The sequence below is a fragment of the Notamacropus eugenii genome, chromosome 7 (genome assembly GCF_028372415.1).
Source record: "Notamacropus eugenii isolate mMacEug1 chromosome 7, mMacEug1.pri_v2, whole genome shotgun sequence".
NCBI classification, from domain to species: Eukaryota; Metazoa; Chordata; class Mammalia; order Diprotodontia; family Macropodidae; genus Notamacropus; species Notamacropus eugenii.
Window position 1 is genome coordinate 166311462 of NC_092878.1, and position 6979 is coordinate 166318440.

Below are 6979 nucleotides of genomic sequence, written 5' to 3' on the forward strand. Positions count from 1 at the left end.
GACATAAGCTCTTTCAGACACAAAAATCCAGATTATTAGTACCATCGTTCTCCCAGGGATGCTCTGTGGATACGAATTATGGAATACCATAATCTTAAAAGAATCCAAGCAATGGGTGACCCAAAGGCAGGGAAGGGCGGGAGTCATAGGGTGAGTAATAAGGTCTGACTCATGCACAGCAATGACATTTATGGTTGGCAAAAGAAGGTTTCGCTATGTTGGGAGACAGAAGGTGAACAGATGGATAGACAGACCCTGTGCTGCCCTGGGATCTTGACGAGGTGACTTACCCAGAGTTCATATTCATGGCTTCACTTTGGTTTGGGGGATTTCATTTTCAGTTTTATTCAACATATATTAATGATGCACTGACTATGTATGTACAAGGCACAATGGATACATGGACAAGCAGCTTTATTTCTATTGGGGGGGGGGGTGAGAAAAGGAAGGATAGCCCCTTTATAGCAATGAGTTAATATAAATTCATTGGAGGTGGAAAAGAACACTCATGATTATGGCAGTGGTTCTCAAAAAAATATGCCCAGATAGTTCCTGTGAATTTCTGTTGAGTACAATGAATAGTGCTGTAATTAAATGCCTGTGTTCATGTCCTGGAGCATGCTGCCTCCGATTGTATCAGCATGGCACCAAAGTGGTTTGTGCAGTGCCCAGAGTGCCAGACCTGCAGTCCACAAGACCTGGGTTCAAATCTGACCTCAGACACTTACTTGCTGTGTGACCCTAGACTTCTGCTTGCCTCAATTCCATCATCTCTAAAATGGGAATAATAACAGCACCTAACTTCAACAGAGTTGTTGTGAAGATCAAATAAAGTAAAAATTGGAAACTGCTTAGCAAATTTCTTGGTCTACAGTAAGTGCTATATACATTTTAGCTATCATTTTTATTATTAATTCTGTGCTGAGAAAAAGAAAACCTGAGAACCTCTGGACGAGAGAACTCAGCAATGACTTCATGTAGGAGCTGGCCGGATTCAGTCTTTAAAGAAGCTCAGAACTCAAAGAGACTGAGATGAGAACAGTGCATTCCAGTCATGGGGAACAGCCAACGCAAAGGCCCAGAGGGAGGAGGTTTTGTTTAACTATTTGTGATGAAATAGCCAATTGCAAAGATTGCGAAAATGAAAGTCTTTGCAGCCATTTCTTTTCTTTGTCAGTCATAACTCTAGCGATGAATTGATCAAGAATCTGTTAGGAATTTAAAATTGAAATTGTGTATTTTAATGTATTTTAATGAATCACAAGATTTTTTCTTAAAAAAAAAAAATCAATGCCGTGACCTAAATTAGCTATGCGCTCTGTGAAAGAAACTCTTCTTAGAATGACACTTCCAAAGAACGATTTTCTTTTGCCTGACTTACAGAATACATCATGGGCTCATAGACTGCATTTCCCCAAAGACAATTCTTCAAATTTTGAATGCTTTCCTTTTTTTTTAACCTCTAAAAAGGTAGGATGGCATAATGGAGAAAACCCCATTCTTGAAACTAAAAGACCTGGCTGCAAGGCATGCCTCTGATAAGCTCTGAGTGCTCCAGACAACTCCATCACCATAAGTTGTAGAGAAGGTGCCAACCTGCACTAGTAGAAGGTTCTTCCTCACCTAGGAGGTCCTTATAGCAAAGGCATCATAAGTGCAAACCCTGTCCCCTATGCTCATGAATGTATGAAGGTCACAACATGTCTGTTAACCAAAGGTCAATGGATAGAGAACCTTTGAGCAAGAGTGAGAATTTCAAATCTATATTGCAAATTATTTTATGAAACGTCATGCCTATTTGGATTCAGATGCCTTATCCCAGAGAATTGAGATGGTTAGAACTTCTGCTCAGACTCAGTGGCTGGGGTGAGGCATGGTCAAAAGGGGGCACATGTAAAAATTAAATAATTTTAAAATGTGGAAATGTTTTGCATCATTTGGTATGTGTAATGATTATCATATTTCTTGCCTTCTCAATGGGTAGGGAAGGGGAAGGAAATAAGGAAAGAATTCACTGCATGTATTTTTTTTAAAGAATAAAACTAATTTTTTAAAATATGGGTCTGCATGCATACCCTTCAACCAAACAAAACCACTACTAGGTCTAAATCCCAAAGAGATAATAAAATAAAGGGAAAAGGACTATGTGTACAAAAATAGTTATAGCAGCTCTTTCAGTGGTGGTAGAGTTGGAAATAAGGAAATGTACATCAACTTGGAATGGCTGAACAAGTTGTAGTATACGATTGTGATAGAATACTGTTGTGCTATAAGAAATGATGAACAGAATACTCTCTGAAAAGCCTGGAAAGATTTACATGAACTGAGGCAAAGTGAGATGGGCAGAACCAGAATAGTGGTCATGGTAACAGTAACTTTGTATTATGATCTATTGGTCAGCAGTACAATGATCCAAGGCAGTTCTGAAAGACTGGTGATAAAAGGTGCTGTCCATCTCCAGACAAAGAAATGGTGGGACTTGAATGCAGATCAAAGGTACTTTTTCTTTACTTTCCTCATTCGTCTTGGGGTTTTTTGTCTGTTTTCTTTAGCAGCGTGACTTATTTAGAAATGTGTTTTACATGACTACACATGTATAAACTATGTCAAATTGCTTGCCTTCTCAATGATGGGGGAGAGATTTGGAATTCCAAATTTGAAAAAAGAATGTTAAAATTGTTTTTACATGCAATTGAGAAGAAAATAAAATATTAATTTTTAAAAGGTGGGCTCGTAAAACCTGTGCCTCATCCCTTCAGTGACTATGAACTATCACAGTGATTGGGCATTGATTTCAGGGGTTCACCCACATCCCATAGATGCCCCCCCTTGAAACTGTATTATAACTACGGCCATGGCCAAGGCAGTAGGGGCAGGGCAAACAGTGTTGGACACAGGGTCAGAGGACCTACATCTACCTTTACTCCTTTACTCCCTATGTGACCAGGTTCAGTCCTTTCTTCTTTTCAGGACCTTGAATCCTCTCATTTCTATCAGAAATCTCCAAGAAAATTAAAAAAAGAAGGGAAGACCCCATGTTGTGCCAAAATATTAATAGCAAATACGTGGTGGGAAGATAATATAGAGAGTCAATGATGAAGGCATGACCAAACACACTGCTAGATGAAATGGCCAATTATTGCTCCAGGAGAGGCAGCATGGATTAGAGGAAAGCAAGTCAGCCTCGGAGTCAGGAAGGCCTGGGTTCAAGTCTGGTCTCTGATACATACTGACTGGAAGGTCCTAGGCAAGTCAACTGTCCTCTCAGTACCCCTGTCATCTCTCAAAGACTTTAAGTGGCATCACCAGAAAGATCAGAATTCCCGTTTCCAACACTGATGGAATCTCAGACGTGTGGGCGAATGATTACCTCATCACAAATGACCAATATGAGGATTTCGGAGAAAATAGGCATTCTTATAACAACTCATGCAGAGAGAAATAAACAGAATCTGGGGAATAATAAACACAGTGATTACAATAATTTAAACAGAAAGAATTGAAAAGGAAGCCAGACTCAGAATAATGACCAATCTTACTTCTGAAGAATAGCTAATCTATGGCGCATCCTCTACTTTAAAAGAAAGCTATTTTAATTGTAATATGAACATGAGATTCCTTTTAAGGGTCAACTGGACTTTATATAAGGGTGACGTACTTCTTGTAGTGGGAGGTCATAGGTCCAAATTCTGGCTTAGATATATACTCTTCACGTGACCTTGGAGAAACTGTGTGTCTCAGTTTCCTTATAAGTAAAATGGGGGTGGTTGAGTGGAGGGTTGGCTAGATGACTACTATGCCCCTTCTAGCTCTAAGTCTGCTATCTTGCTAGATGGAATAGCCCATGCAGCATGATTAGAGTTGCCATTCCTGCTTCTGGGTGATGATGTGGCAGCTTTGAGGCCTGCTTCTCTCCACATGAAAGGATTCTCTACTCTCATAGGTGTGTCAGATCCCAAGGGGTATCTTGGGCATCTTGCACTCTATGACAATAGCAGAGCACTTGGGTTGCTCTATCAGTTCAGAGAAAAGACATCTGTAAGCCCAACCTCCATTCATGTAATTCCAAGACTTTAAACAATGGGAGACAAAGGGTTGGTTCCACCCCAGCATCATAGCAACAATGCCCACATTTCAACTAAGGTGTAGGGTGGGTGTGGTGGGACTCAGCTAGACGAGTTTGCACTTGGGTCTATCTATTCCTGGCTGTTCTATTGTGTGTATATTCTTTTGTGATCTCAGGAGAACAAGTATGCTGAAATGTATTTGTCCAGGCTTGGAAGATTTGAGAAGTCCAGAGGTCCCATCAAGTCAAAGCTAGGACCAGGGAAAGCATTCCTGGGAACTAGCCTAGCATTCTTGGTGAGGATGCCCACTGAGAAGAAAATGGATTCTAACCTGCAGCTTGTTCCTTTTTTGTTGTTGTTGCTTAGTTTTCTTTTAATAAATGTGTACTTGTGAGTCTTTTATGGTTAGTATTTCCTTTGTGTATAGGAATAAATTACCTATCCCATCCTCATTCATGTTTTACAGCTACACATAAATTGCTTTTGCTGGGAGCAGGATCCTTGTCTGGATTAGCCATTTCATTGATCATTCCAGCACACTGATATAACTCCAGACCAGTTGCCTCCACATGTGTCAGGAACACCTCCTCCCCATTGCACTTTCACTCATATTGACCTTATCTCATGGGTTATTGTGGCACAGTCAGAATGTTTCTTACTCCCCATTGTCAAGTCTAGACTCTTCCTCTGGGTGATGATGTGGCAGCTTCATTCACCAGTCTCTCCTCCTTTTAGATTTATTCTATTGAAATTTATCCAATCAGGATTCTATTAGTGGTTATCTACTGACCTCTAGAATACTCTCTTTCCTTCCTCAGTGAGTTCAGTCCCTTATTCACATTCTTTCCTTCTCCAACTCCTGCCCTTATACTAGGCGACTTCACCACAGATAGATATTTAGTTAGACAGATGATAGATAAATAGATGACAGATTGATCTCTCAAATATTCTAACTTCCCAATTCCTCAACTTTTTCATTTCCCATGACCTATTCCTACATCCTATACCAGCTACACTCAGAGATGATCATACCCTTAGCCTTGCCAGAACTCACACATGTTCACTTCCATGTTCATGACCATGGAATAGAAAGGGAACTGAGCTAGCTCCAGAACCAAGTCACAAGATGATGTCCGTGTGTCACTCATTTCCCACAATTAACCCCATGCTGTTTTAATTCCTTCAGCAGTTCAGCTCTATCATGTAGTACCTTTGTGATCTTGAGCAAAATACTTGCCTGTCTGGGGCCTGAGTCTTGTTCTCTGTAAAATAAGGGGCCTGCCTGCATAACTTCTAAGATCTCTTCTAGCTCAAGATGGATGATGCTGTCATGCATTGATAGACTTTATTTAGGTGTGACGGAAGTATGGCCCACGTGTTGAGTTCTTGCATGTTGTGGTTACTTGTCTAAAACATCAGGAAGTTTTGAAAAATAAACCTGAATGCGTCAGTTTACACATTTTGGAATTTTCTTGAGTTTCCACTCTTGGAGTCTATAAAATTGATGACATAACAAATGGTTTCTGGTACATTTTCATGTACACATATAAACAAAGGGAACCACGCAGTTGATTCAGATGGTACTGTTTAAGGACGTCATTATCAGCCAAACAATCACTGTCCTGCAGGATTCGATCTTTCACTCCAACCACATTGTTTGGATATTGCGTGAAATCCTGATACAGACCATGAAAATGATCATCAGAAAACAATTGACTTAATTTAAATGAGTTCACAGAAGTGAAGTTGAAGGAAATCTAAAGTTGTTTTTTCTAAGAATTCAGCCTAGAGACCTATGGGTAGATGAACAAAACGATGGGCTGCTTGAACCAAAAGGGACTGGGCTGCTTGCCCCCTCCCAGTTCTACACTCGGGCATGGGGTTCGTGGTCCAATGTTCAGGAGAGCCTGATCGTGAAACAAAATGTGTCTAGGCTCTCCTTTTCTCACATTTGTGACTCATTAAACTCCCAGCACAGTGCTCCAGACCTAGACAATTTTTCTTATACCTGAAGTGATGACTCACATCTAGAGTTTAATAAAAAAAAAAAAAAAGTCATAAGGTATTCACTTTATAAGTCAAATCAATAGGAATTTATTAGTCACTAATATGTGCCAAACACTGTGCTAAGGACTTTTTTTTTACAAATATTATTTCATTTGGTCCTCACAACAATCTCATGAAGTACATCCCATTATATTAGTCATTTTATGGTTAAGGAAACTGAGGTAAACAGAGGTTAAGTGACTGGCTCAGGGTCACACAACTAGTAAGTGTCTGAGGCTGGATTTGAACTCAGGTCTTCATGATTCCAGACCTAGGGCTTTATCCACGACACCACCAATTGCCTCTACCAAGAAAGGCAAAGACATTTTCTGTCCTCAAGGAGCTGACCATCCAATGTGTAAAAGATCATAACAAAACTATGTAGGAAAAAGATACATACACACACATATGTGTATATATATACACATATATATAAATCTAAAAGTATAAATGTATACATACATGTGTATATATGTGTGTGTATGTCTATGTGTGTATTATAGATCATCTAAGTTTTTTGCCAGACTTGGGATTTTAGGTGACACTTGAAAGAAACTAAGGAAGCCAGGAGGGGAAAATGAGGAGCAGGAGCATTCCAAGCCTGGGGCAGAGCCAGAGAAATGTCCAGAATCAGGAGGCAAAGTGTCTTATGCTGTGAACATCAAGGAGTCCAGAGCCAGGACATTGCAGAGTACATGGAAAGGACTCAGGTGTGAGAGGTACAGAAAGGACTGAAATGTAAGGGGATTTGATATTTGACCTGAAACTGCAGGGAGTCTCTGAAGTCTCGAATAGGGTGATGACATGGTGAGATCTGTGCCTTCGGGACCTAGATTCTGTTGACCAAAAACTGGGTCAGATCCAAA

General features: G+C 40.1%; 1 long non-coding RNA gene across 1 annotated transcript; it reads left to right on the forward strand.

The window, feature by feature from the left end:
- The first annotated feature begins 1929 nt into the window (after positions 1 to 1929).
- LOC140514927 (uncharacterized) lies at positions 1930 to 4469 on the forward strand. The gene is made up of 2 exons (XR_011970775.1): positions 1930 to 2496; positions 4243 to 4469. It is a non-coding gene; the product is annotated as an uncharacterized lncRNA (long non-coding RNA).
- Positions 4470 to 6979: the final 2510 nt, after the last annotated feature.